Source organism: Nylanderia fulva, unplaced genomic scaffold (genome assembly GCF_048542155.1).
Source record: "Nylanderia fulva isolate GAGA-0341 unplaced genomic scaffold, ASM4854215v1 Scaffold23, whole genome shotgun sequence".
NCBI classification, from domain to species: domain Eukaryota; kingdom Metazoa; phylum Arthropoda; class Insecta; order Hymenoptera; family Formicidae; genus Nylanderia; species Nylanderia fulva.
The window spans coordinates 694,704-708,890 of NW_028190293.1; the positions used below are offsets into that span (position 1 = coordinate 694,704).

The 14,187-nt window shown below is 37.8% G+C and overlaps 1 protein-coding gene across 1 annotated transcript in view; it reads right to left on the minus strand.

The window, feature by feature from the left end:
• Positions 1-13,974, minus strand: part of mub (poly(rC)-binding protein mub) — a 94,985-nt gene extending 81,011 nt beyond the window's left edge. The window contains exon 1 of the mRNA XM_085483126.1: positions 13,929-13,974. The gene's annotated coding sequence lies outside the window, so the exon portion shown is untranslated. The remainder of the gene's footprint in view (positions 1-13,928) is intronic.
• Positions 13,975-14,187: the final 213 nt, after the last annotated feature.

Sequence of the window (14,187 nt, forward strand, 5' to 3'; positions counted from 1 at the left end):
CTTTATCTTGAGGGCCCTTCGAGTCTCGTCGCTGCACGAGAATTACTTTTGCTCTCGAGCCGCTCGTTCGTCTTCGTCTTCGCGGCATAAGCGAAATCCGGAAGCGGGAAAGATTTCTATTTTTTTCCCGCAATTTTACAAGCAATCGTGATTATGATATTGCGACTGCGAGGGAAAAAAAAAAAAACAAAACGAAAGAAGTGCATCTTTAATTTCCGCGAAATTTAAGTCCAAGTGCTTGAAATAGAGAAACGCACGCTCGCGAGAAGCATTTTCGTGTTAAATGAATATTGAATAACATTTTTTTTTTCTCTCTATTTTTTTTCTACAATAACTCTAAAATTATTCGACACAATTAAATGACACAATAACTGGGACGGAAAAAACAGGTGGATGATATAATACATATATAGGTGCTTTTCAACAACGACACAACTAAAATGCTTTTGCGCTACTTCATGAATACCAACATTTTATAATTGGTACCATTTTTTTCTGCGGAACGGTAGGAAGCAAACTTTAAAAAAAAAAAGTTAGGAAAAAACTTTCAAAACTTAAAAGTTTGAAAAAGCTATGTAAAGGCGAGCGCCTTGCACTTTGATGGTAAAAGGAGCTGGTAAGCAGCATTCCAGTTACAAATCATAGTGCACGACTGCGTTCTGTTACTGAAAAGTACCCTGTAATGAGTGCACGCGTTCTCGAATGAAGGGCATTAAAAGGATTTCGTAATTGTATAGCCGCAGTTACACGGGGCTTCATCCAATAAGAGCGAAGCCTTCGAGGTGCGAGCCGTAAACATGGCGGACCGTCGAAGATAGAAGCCTACACTTCACGTAGATAGCATTTGCCTCAGACCGTCGAGTGTAAAGTAGGCTCTGACGCGAAACACTTGGTTATTTTATCGAACAGAAGGGACTTAAGCAAGTCACCGCATTTATTTCGTCGCCCTACCTTCTTCAATCCTACACGCGGTACTCCGATGCGAAATGAACTGAAACGGGGGAAGCTTCTTTCCTCGACTCGCAATATTCGAGAGACCGAACATCTTGAAAGGGACTTTTCCACTTTCGAGACAAAGTAACGTCGTTAGATCCATCGAATTATTCTTGTATGGGGATACAAAAGTAACACGCGTCTTTGATCTCTCTCCATACGTGTATTTTGTCAAAGTCTTATAAACCATGGATGTATTAACTTATTATAAATATAACAAGTTACGAAGACGTATCGAGAGCTTTGTGTCCAATATCAATCTTAATATTTTGAATCTTATAAATCTGATAATAAATTCAGAATCAATAAATTTTAAATATATTTTATTTTGAGCTGTTTCAAAAATAATTTAACAACCTGAATATTTTTCCGATATTTGTTATTTATAAGCAAGTTATAGAGCTAAAAATTGTATTTTATTATGTAGATAAGATACAATTTTCTACAGCACGCACACACAATTCCCGAATTCTCTCGTCTTCCTCTCCTTCCATGACAGAAATATTTCAAACCCGCTTGAAATTATACCGTGGAAGTGCGCGAAATCTTTCGCCGTTTTATGTACCGACAGTCGTAGAGACTGATTCAATATTCGATATCCGATTTTGATTATATTGATTCAATCTCGACACTGCGATTCATTCGCGAGAAAAGGGGGAGCGAGTGGACGATCCGTTTTTCTTATATTAATATTATTTCTCCTCTCGTCTCTCTCTCTCTCTTTCCCTCTCGAGATTACGATCAGGCTGTGAATATATATAAAAATAGTATATTTTCAAATTGGATATGAATATATGTAAAAATGGTATATTTAATGAATGAAAAATATGATTATATCCTACGAGTTGAGAATGGGCTTCGATGATCGATGCGACACTTGTAAGAATTAAATTTGGTCTCGACAATTCCATACCTACGTATCGGCTAATCTAAAGAAGGGAAATTTAATTCCGGCAGAGATTATCTAGTATTATAAAAACCGTTCGACAAACCCGATTAGCGCGGCAAAACGAAGAAAGAAGGGAGGGCGATAAATGTAGAAACGTACAATTTTTAACACAGAAAGAGAGAGAGAGAGAAACCACAAGTATGAGTATAGTATAAAAATACGCGTCTCCTATGTTTAGTTGCTTTACAGCGTATATTCCAAGCTTATGAAAATTGGAAAGGAGCGATCAATTCTCTCTTTCCTCGCGAACATTAAATATTAATTGAAAATCAAATAATCGACCAAAAACTAGCAAAAATCAATTTATCAATCTTCACGACGTTTCGACCATGTGATTGTGGTTCTAATCAATAATATTTTAATTCGACAATAATTTGTCAAGTTTTGTTATGACTTGATTTGTTCACTTGATAAGGACCACAATCACATGGTCGAAACGTCTAGAAGATTAATCAATTGATTTTTCCTATTTTGGTCGATTATTTGATTTTCCTATTTATTGATTAGCGATTGGCAAGAATTACGTTTATGATTAAATTAATTGAATTGCGAACACGTGTGTGTTTGACCAGGAAAAAATGATCGAGAATAAAGAAGCTTTTGAAATGCATGCTGTATATTTTGATCAACACTTCCTGCGAAATATATACTTATACCGTAACGCTGCATACGGCAAATTGATTTTCCTCATATCGGGCAGCGTCCATCTCGAAAATTCCGGTCGATCATGGGATAGGTTGCGCCTGTCAGTGACGCACATATATGGGCGAATCAATTGCATTATGACGCGCAGGTCCAACTTTCCGCTAGTTCGTAATCTGCTTAACTCCCGGGGGTTCGACCGGTCGTTAATTGCGAGACAATAATCGAGTTTAAAAACACAGGCTCCGGCCTGGCACACGTCGTCCCGTCACTTGCTCTACAATTTGCCTCAAGAGTCCATACTCTCTTTCGAGAAATTCCAATATCTTACTGTTTAAAAGATGTAAAAAACTGTGAAGTCACCAGATGATAATTAAAAAATGGTAGTAATTTAATCAACCAACTCTGGCAAATTAAGTGATCTTTATATAATATTCACGACGTTTCGGCCATGGGTTTCGGCCCTTATCAAGTGCTAAAACACAACTCTTTTTAAGAAACCTTAATTTCTGATCTTAGAATGCGACAAGATTTAATAAAAGATAATGTGAAACAATTAACTATCGAAACCCATGGCCGAAACGTCGTGAATATTAAATAAAGATCACTTAATTTGCCAGAGTTGGTTGATTAAATTACTACCATATCTTACTGTTTAGTTATACTCCACTTCTTCCCGAGCTGCGCGAGATGGATCCTTTTAGTTCGCTTATAACATTCCCTGTCTCTCCCCGATATTAGTATGCGAAAGAAAACAAGTGCATGTATATTTTGTCGAGAAGGGATCAAGTTGGACTTAATTGCGAGCAATTCCGTTGTGTTTAAAGAGACTGCGTAGCTATCCAGGTTCGCGCTTCAGAGTGTTCGATGTTTAATTTTAACTTTTGTGCAACTTTTCTGCAGAGAGGTCTACCGGGGACGTACAACTGACTCTAGAGTCTCTCTAGAGATGCGAATAGGCCGATGACAATTTCCGTGCTGGTCGATGTAGTTCCCGTTCTATGTTTCTACTTATCGCGATAGTCTTATTATTTATCTCGAAGAGAGGAAGCGACTCGATCGATTTTCAATTAAAAATATATAACACCCGGTTTGACTGTCTGATATTTTAAATCGACCGAGATGTGTCAAAGTTTTCATTCTTCTCGATAATTTCTTACGGGAATCCTAAACGTCGTCCTGTCCTATATTTTATCGATAAAACATCATTTATGCGCATCCTTTTCTTTTTATCGGTCGAGTAGAATAATAAATGCTTTTCCACGATTAAAGTACCTAAGTTTTTTATTGAAAAAACTTGTTTGTTTTTAACATAAAATCAATAGATTCGCGCTTTGTTTCTACATGTATATACTTTTATCGTACGGAAAAGCATTTATTATTCTATTCAATTGATAAAAAGAAAAGGATGTTTTATTTCAGATGTTATTAAATGTCCAATTTTTACGTATGTGAAACTGTAATTCGCTCTCGGAATTGTCTGGTCCATCAATTTGGCAGTGATGGATAAGATACATTTAACAAGTATCTCGATAGAGATAAAGATACGTGTAAAAAAGATATCTAGATATAGATACAGATACACAAATTAAAATGTATATAGATACAGATGCTCAGATACTTAGAAAATATCTCAGATACATATCAGATACTTTGAAATTATATTTTATATTTTATCATAATAATGGCAATATGCTCAAAATGTACTGAATAATTCTTTCATCTTTATTAATATTTTTATTTATATTACAACTTTATTCGACTATTTCGCCATGGTACTAAAATTTAACCAATCCTTATATTGATAACTTGCAGTCTTGATCTTTTAAAAATTTAGAAAATGGGGCTATTAAAAAAATGTGAAAATATATCTGAAAAAAACAATATCAAGATACCATGTTTTGTATCTAGATACAGATATAGATACTTAAATTCGAATATATCTCAGATGCGCGAGATGTATCTAGATACTAACCCAACCCTGCAATTTGGTAAATCAATTTGGAGATGCTAAATTATGACTGGCGCCATTTATATTAAGGCCTCGCTTCAGTCGTTTCTTTACTTTTCTTTTTATTAATTAATGCAACTCGGGTCTGTTTTCCGCCGGTTAATAGGACGGCGCTCTGTCGCGAGATCCATCACTCCGGTAAGCTACTCATTTCGTTGAGTAAATTGACTACGTGCACGAAATATCCTGCCTCCGCGGTTACCAGAACGACTTGCGAGCGGACGTGGACGAGAGGCGGTAAGATTAACGCATCTGGGAACAAAACGAAGGCGGCCGCCATCCTTCCTGGACGAATACACTTGAGGATCTCTCGCGCGCGACGACGAGGATAAATGTAGTATTCTCCTCGGGAGAGATTTACGAGGGAAAATTGAATAGGTATATCGTCCGAAGTATGTATATGCTCGGAGGCGGTCCGGTAAATTTTTCTGAGAATTTGTCGAGATTTGAAGAGCAAAGTCCCGGATCTCCGATCTTTCGAGTCGGTGATATGTCTTAATTCCGGATTTACACGACTCCGGGAGTGATATCAAGTGCATAGCGTAACGCAAGTTGTTTAATCGCGTGAACAGCTTCACAACGCACATTTAAACCTATACAGGGTGTCCGGTAACTAATGGACCAACGATTACAAATGGATTCTTTGGTCAATTTGAGAACGATTTTTCCTCAGCGAAAATGTCGGAAAAGGTCATCATTTTTTACAACTTTCCAATATTTGTCATTATGTATCTTTATAACTAAGCCTCAAATTAAAATTTTATTATAATAAACTCTACCTGAAATTAATTGAAGAATGTAATTATGTTAGACTTTTAACTCCAAAACGTTTAGTTTTCAAAAAACCCATTTTTTTCAATTTGGGAACGATTTTTCCTCAGCGAAAATGTCGAAAAAAGTCATCATTTTTTACAACTTTCCAATATTTGTCATTATGTATCTTTATAACTAAGCCTCAAATTAAAATTTTATTATAATAAACTCTACCTGAAATTAATTGAAGAATGTAATTATGTTAGACTTTTAACTCTAAAACGTTTAGTTTTCAAAAAACCCTTTTTTTTCAATCGCTTATAACTCGAAAATTATTGACTTCTCAACATTTTTGCTAAGGAAAAATCGTTTCCAAATTGGCCAGAGAATCCGCCCTTAATCATTGGTCCGTTAGTTACCGGATACCCTGTATATCTAAACGTTTCCACTCGATGCTTGAACGCAGATACATGATAATTCTATCTTTATTTCAATATTTTTCGATCTCTCGTATTTAACATTTACATTCGACGCATCGCGGATTCATTCGTGTCGAAAAAAAATTATCTGTTCTGGAATCTCTTTCTCTCTCTCTCTTTCTCCCTCGGTTTATTCAGATAATATTTTTTCCGCGCGTAACCGATTAAAAAAGTACCGTAGAGAAAGGCTTGAAATCCGATTCGGGATCTCATTTTCCTCTGGGAAATGAGCGCCGGTAAATGAGAGAAGATTTGATAAGGAAGAAAGATAAAGAGAGAGTGAAATCTCGCTCTTCAGTTATACATTTCCGATACATTTGCGCGACTCCATTATTATTTCCTCTTTTTCCCTCTTTTTTCTTACTTCGAAATTCATATTTAATCAATTTGGTTTTATTTTACAGTTCACTCTCAAAGAGAGACATATAATTTTCTCTCTTCTCGAGGATAGCTAATAAATAATAATTTCGGAAACTCCTCGGGGAGTCGGGAAAATCTTGGGGGAAAACCGAGGGTGGGAAAAGGGAGGAGGAGGCGAAAAATTATTCTCCAAGCATATAGAGACCGTTTTCGTAAACTCCAAAATGCGAGGGGGCTGGTTAGCACTAGACGCGCATTAATATTCATTTAGCGAAACCATCCTATAGGACGGAAACCACCCTCGACCTATTTTCTTTATTACTCGCGCATATGTGTATAAAAAAAAAAGAAGAAGAATGGAAATGGACCTCCATGGAAGTAGGTTATGCCCGCGACATTACCGCGATGTATTTCGTATGTACCGATAAATTATGTGGCGGAAAATTCTATTTTTCTCGCACCGCGTTTTATTCTCTCTCCCCCACCCTTTATACACTCTAATAAAGCCCCTATAGATTTACGATTGCATTTTATTTCCAAAGCGGTACAGCAATGTTACCCGTAAAATCCGAGGTAACGTAAAAAGCTGTAAAAATATTTATGCAAATTTTACTGTCGCGCAGTTTAACACAACAGGTCTCGTACGAAATACATTTTATCGGAAAGACAAATATTAAGAAATATATGTCGGCTCTCAATATTATTAATAATAATAATACATGAATTTTTAAATCGGCCAATAGAGCCCAAAAGCGCGAAAAATTAATTCTCGCCTATTTTCTCGCCTATTTTTCTCCATATGTAAAGTTCGAGATTAATTTACATATGGAACTTAGTAATCTCAAACCAAGAGATACAGTTCCGAAGAATTAATTTTTCGCGCTTGGGCTCTATTGGCCGATTTAAAAATTCATGTATTATTATTATTACAAATATTAAGGTTATTTTTAAGGAAAATGAGATTCAATTCAAAGGAAGACGATATCACTGCATCGCGAGAATTAATTAAGCGCGGACATTGCGATTCACATCTCGAGCGAATTATAATAATCAGCGAAGAGGAATAAATATCCGTTTTGTTGAGAGTCGAAAAAATGGAGCAACCAGTACATCATTGTTCGCGTTTGGATCGCTGAGTGGTCTTGGCTGGTCGCCTAATTACTCCGTCGAATCGCGAAACACTCTCGTTGTATCATGAAGTAAGGATTGTTTTTGCAGCGTATAATTATAGACCCAAGCGACCCGGCGAGAGAGAGAGGATTCTCTCGATCGACTCGACCCCTTCCTTCTGTGTTGAAACGCCGCGAACAATCCCCGAATAATGTCGCACTTTCGTTTCTATGCGATCGAGTCGCTCGTGATCGCTTTTATCAAGGAAGAGGACACCATCCTCTTTCGAGGTCGCCGGCCTCGGGAGGCAATCGCGAACTCGGTCACGCCGATGGACTATCTTAAGAGATTCGATAACGTTAGATGAATTCTCCACCTAACGAGTCAATTTCAAAGACCGCGTTGGTTCATTTATTATTGACAGGTCGAATCGATCGGAGAGTTTCTATGTTTCCAGGACAGAGAAGTCGCGAACGCCAAAAATGTTACGTATTTTTGAATTTTAAAATACTGCATTTTGTATTAAATTAATTTTTGGAAAATGTAGCGAACAATATTATCTTAAACTCTGACGTGCGTGAAAAAATTAATTTTGTTTTTTTTTTTCGCGTATTATTAGCAGTCGCAAATTCAAACCGCCAAATTTTAATTTTATTCTACGCAATAAATGGAACGCGATATAAATATTTAACAACTGAAATTAATTAGAATGAAAATGTAAATCCAATTGAACGTGTAATGTAGGCGATAATATAAGTTAACGTTTATTTCACAAGCGGGTGCTCATTTGTGATAATATTATTTAATTTTTCCTTAATTGCCTTTTTTTTATTACATTTTTACCCGCCACAAAAGTCATTCTTATAAATAAAAAGTTGAATTACCCATCGCGGTATTTTGAAGCACAAATGATGAAAATATAATTTAGGAAAATGTAAACCTGACAAATGTGTGTGATTGTTGAATATTTTATTATTAAACCAAAAGCAGGTCGCTCGTGAAACAACCCTTCACGTTTACTTGACAAAAATGTAGCGTAATCTCTGCAGTATTTTATTGGAGAAAGAACTGCTGTGGTGAAATAAATAGACCATGCAATCGGTTCTTTGAAACCTACCATCTTTTTGCGCCTACCCAAGAAATTAATTAAAAAGAACCAGATATAAAATTATATTTTCAAGCTGAAATGTTTTATATTCGGTCTTCGTGCTACTGAATACACGTTTGATCAAATTTTTTTTCTTCTTCAATGAATCATCAAAGCGATCTTAATTAATTTTAACTTAAATATTAAATTTATATACATATAAAATATTGAAATGAATTTTAACGGAATTATTTTCAGACCTCTTCATCAATCTTTTGTTTAAGATATAATTTCAGTTTAAATTTCAATTTATCATGATTATCAGTAAGAACGTATCTTTTTCTCTGTAGTTCACGTACAAAAGAACGAAAAGAAAATTGAAAGAAAATGTCGAAATTTGAAATTCAAAGTACGAATCGTTCCAACGCGGCGCACTCGCGAGCTAAAGCGACTAAAAATAAAGAAATTAAGTTACGCGTCTCCCTTCGTCGCACCTCTTTGATCTTTAACACGCCGGAATTCGATTTTTCTGCCAGGGCCGTTTCAGGCCGATCCAACAAAGTGAAGCGTGAATTTCGCGTTTTTCTTCGCCAATTCGATTCTCGCGGTTGTGATCCCTCTCGGAATCTTTTCTCTTTTCTGCGCGCGAGTATAGAAAAAAAATGGGAAAAAAATCGCACACGTGGAAGGTCGTTTGATTAGAACAAAGTCGAGGGTGCTCGTGTGACATTTTTCCTCGTATAAATATCTCTTGTCAAACGTTGCATTTCCGCGAATCCCGTGAACAATTTCGCGAAAACGCGGAATGCTTTCCGGCGCGCGTGAAAAAAAAAAGTTTGACACGAAGTATGAAACGCGAGGGCGAATAATCCGCTTCCAATCTATGATTGGTATTGTGCTCCCCGAAGTCAATGTGGATCTCGCTCTCTCGCACTCTGGAGAGCTCTCGTCATTCATGCCCGATATCCGTTCGTAGTTCGTATCCGTACTTTATATCGCCGAGAGTCGAGGGGGTTAAAATTTTCAACGCCAGAGACAGAAGCGATCGCGAGTCATAAACAAATTTCGCGTCGAATATACATAGACGATTATAAAATGAGTTTCTAAAAATTGCGACGCATATCCCATTCCAAGTAGCAAACTGACGTCATTAAGAGGATGCTGGCTAGGTCTGTTTTATCGACAAATACAATATTATTTTCATTTAACTCTTTATTGGCTATACAGAATGAAAAATCCTTTACTAGAATCAAGTATTCGTATTACCAAATCTGGGTTACCACATATATGTTATATAAAAATGAAACGATAAAAAAACTGTAATTATTTAACTTTCTTGGTTTCTTTTTATATACACATATAATAGCCCAGATTTATTATTATGAATACTTTAACTCTAGTGAAGCATTTTTCATTCCGCATAGCTAATAAATAGTTAAATGAAAATAATATTTGGTCAGTTTGCTACCTGGGATATATCGACAATCGATGACCAGAAAAATAAGTTTTCTCGTTATTTGAAAGTATCTACTCTGTCCCTTTCGCTCGGCATAGAATCGGCTGCTTTCTTCGTCTATCTTTAATACACAGGAGCCTCTTGATAAGATATTTATCAGCGCATTTTGTGGACAGAACACGGAAATTCCGAGCCCGCAGAGATACGCAAGTTATTCTGCGTCCCGACATGCACCATCTACATGCAAGCATACATATATACACACATTCTCCTTCTCCCTCTCTCTCTCTCTATCTTTCTCTTTCTCCTGCTAACGGACAAGCGGACGAAGATAGCGGAAATACGCCTCCGGTACATGACGACGCCTCTTTTGACAGACACCTTCTATGTGCGTCTCTCCTCTATCCATTCTCTACCTTCTCTCTCTCTCCCTTTCCAGACTAACGTAACTGGAACAAAAGTTTCGACACACACTGTCAACTGCCGTCGTGGCAAAGATAATGTGAAAGCCTCTCTGCTTTGAATCTTCCTTTAAAGACAAAACAAAAGAGAAAGAGATAGAGAGAGAGAGAAAGCGAGAACAAGAATGGCATCATCGGGACCTGAATTCGAACGGGGTAGCTTAATTGCACTTTGATGTAGGGGATGGAAATTGAAAAGACGCTAACTTAGTCTGAAATTGGCTGGAGAGAACAATAAATAAGGTAATGCGAAACAATACGTTGGATGATCCTCGGCAAAATTGCCAAGATCAAATCGTTTACCTTTCGACTGACATCTCATTCAATTCTTGCTCTCGTCTAGCTTTCTTTGAGAGAACACGTGAAAAAATATCCTACGTAACATGGGCGTTGTGCTCCCCTTTGGAATCAAAATTAAGCAAATTTAGCTCATTTTTTTAATAATCACTGGAATTTATTTGCATATTTAAGGTGATCCTAAACGTTCTTGAAAAGTCTGTGATTTCCGTCCTGTTTTATCGGCAAAATGCGAGATTAGATAAACTATAAATCTATTTATTGGCTATACAGGTTGTTTTTTTTTACCTGAAATTAGAACGCTTTGCTCTTTGATAATATTAATTTTTTAATTTGTATGGGAAAAAGATTTATCAATCTGTATAGTCTCATATATCTTGGAATTCTAAACATTCATAATTCTGTAACCAAGATATATGAAACTATACAGATAAATCTTTGTCCCGTACAAATTAAAGTATTAATATTACCAAAAGGCGAAGCGCTCTAATTTCAGGTAAAAAACAATCCGTATAGCCAATAAATAGATTTATAATTTATCTAACTTCACATTTTGTCGATAAAACAGGAAAAAACAACAGACTTCTCAAGAACATTTAGAATCCCCTTAATAGAAAAAAAAAAATAAATAAAAAATCAAGAAAAAACAAAAAAAATGTAATTATGCCCCTTCCTCGTAAAAATCCTGCGGACGCCCGCATGCTACGTATAGTATACGCATTCCATTGTGGATTCCAATACTCCCCTGCCGCGATTGCTCGCGATTCGCTCGTTTATCCCGTGAAGGGGAGACAAGAATGTATCTCGAAGGGTGTAATTGCTGGAAAGAGAGAGAGAGAGAGAGAGAAAAAGAGAAACGAGGTTCGCGAAGAACTTTTCTCTCGAAGAAAAACGCCGAGGCATTCCGAGGTATATCTCTCTCTCTTGTAAGAGAAAATGCAGTGGCGGTGACCTGATCTCTCTCTCTCTCTCTTTCTCTCTAACCGGCCAAGTACACCGCATATTCACCCCTTTTCTCTCTTCTGCGCGTCTATTTTCACCAAGCGTGAGTTATTAACGGAATCCGCGTCTCGAGCCGCGACTCGCATACCCTCGTGAGTCTCGCACTTGTTGTCTCTTGATGTAATAATAGTATTCTCTCCGTCAGATATAATACGCCATTTGTCGGAACACGCAAATTCGCGCCCAAGTGCCTCCCTTATACGAAGTCGCGGCGCGATGAGGATGAAAAAACGCGATTATTCGAGGAACGACCCGATGGATTTCTGTATCAAATTTTTTACAAGCTTCGCATTTATAGAGAAACTACTACCACTCGAGAAAATCGCGTGCCTCGAAGTTCTCCCTCGCTCTAATTTCAGGCTAATTTGCTAATTATGTAATTACGCAGGAGAGCTTCTTACACGGAATGTCTATTTAACTTAGCGGGAACGAGTCTCCTCTTAAAGAGAGAGAAAGAGAGACACGAGAGAGTTAAAAATAACTTTTAATCCTCCCTTTAGAACGTCGGGGATTCTGCGACTGACAATAAGAAAGAAAAGAGAGAGAGAGAGAGAGGGACGGATCGAATTTGTATGAAATAATTTCTAATTTATTTTTTGCTCATACGTAATTTTATTATTATTTGTTTTGTAGATTCTAAAGGGTTTTTTTACTCGTTAAGTAAATAAATAAATAAATAAATAAATAATTCGCGGATGGGGCGCGAAATTTTGGCCGTTAATTCGGCTTCGTTTCGCGCTCATCTCGGTGCGTGAGTCATAACTTAGATAGCTGTAACATAGTTAGTCAGTTATAACGCATAAATTAGCCGTTCCTCGGCGCGCGCCAGTGTTTACGCGGTTTATAAATACCTGGATTCAACCACGATTTATTACATGCTGCTTGATTGTACGAATGTCCGACGTGATGTATCAACACTGTGATTTAGTGGTCACGGTGGATTCCTTCTGGGAATCTCGTCTTTGAGACGAAAAAAATTAACCGGGAAATTTGGATGGAGTCGACCATTCCACCAGACAAGCGTGAGAGATTGTTGGATTTATAATTCAGTTTCTTTTAATGGCTATTTCAAGGATAATTATTTTTTAATGAATTTTATAATCCTTGAAATATTAATAGATATAATGCATGAAATGAGAAATTAATGTCTTAATTTAATACATTAAATTTAATCGTATATTTAATTTATTCGAAGATCTAATAAAGTACTTGCTTATTAAGAGAACGATAAAAATAGAAGAAAGGAGAAAAAAATTGCAGATAAAAAGGCGACGCTGAGAAAAATGACTTTTTTAATATTTCGCGATCAATTCTGCTGTAGCCATATTTTATCCGAATCGCCGAGTCGAGCTGCTACAAGCGCATGTGTGCGTTTATGATCAAAACAAGAGACTCTACATGTAGGAGGTCTCCGCGCACGCGTTTCTACTCGTATGTGTTTGTGGGTGTGTGTGTGTGTGTGTTCACGTATACTCACGCAAACGTACATATGGTCGACACACGTCCATATGCTCGGTATTTACACGTGTATTCTAATTCGGAGAGATGTATCTTTCTGTTTAGCTCCGTTGAAGACAGTCGTGTAATCTTGAGTTTCATCCCTACGATACCACGTGACCAACATGTCTGTCAAACTCCGAAAGGATCAATCGATTGATTTTCTATCGCACCCCCTTGGCGATCAATTGTTCTCTCGTCGCATTCCCAAGAATCGATGAGATATCGATCACGTGGTTCTCATGTACGATCTAGATCAGTGCTTTCCCTGTCTTTCCTATTCATTTTCTTCCATAATTACTTACTGTTGTGGCACATTCGCACTCTCACATTACATTCTCCTTTTATATTAAAAAAAAAAAAAAAAAATCAATCTACCACAAAGTCTCTATAACGTGATAAACTCGCTAATCTCGATTGGAGAACACTGATCTAGGTGGTTGCAACCGATCGCTATACCTGTGCTAAACTGGATCCCGCATGGGAATGAGAATAATGAGTGTTTAAGGAACTTGCCGATTGATGATTAGCTCTGCGTATGGAACGGCTTAAGCACGACGTGGACGACAACAACAACGGCGGGGCACGACTTTTTCTAGACTGTCGACAACGTGGCGATCGGACGGCTGGCCACGATTTGTCGTTTTGGCGGATGGGTCGATTGGATTAGGTCGGTCGGTCGATCGGTCGGTCGGTCGGTCGGTCGGTCGGTCGGTTGATAAGAGAAAAGAGAGAGAGAGAGAGAGAGAGAGAGAAAGAGAGAGAGAGAGAGTGACAGATAGAGAAAGAGAAAGAGAGAGAAAGAAGAGAACAGGTAATAGGTTCTTGGACCTGGATGATGGTACGTGGTGCAGCAGGGCCGGGGGCTGACGCGACACTGCTCGCGAGCGCGTATTACGCGCGCGCATCCGCCGGCGCGCATATCCGGCCCTCGTCATGTGCGCCTAACGCCGGAATATAGCCAATCCCGGAAGCGGGATAAGGAAAACGAGCGGGATGAAGCGCGCTCGAAGGGCGGCTAGACCGGAGGGTAGGTTCGAGTGACCGTGGAATTTCAAATTGGATCGACGTGTAATGAATTTACTTCTTA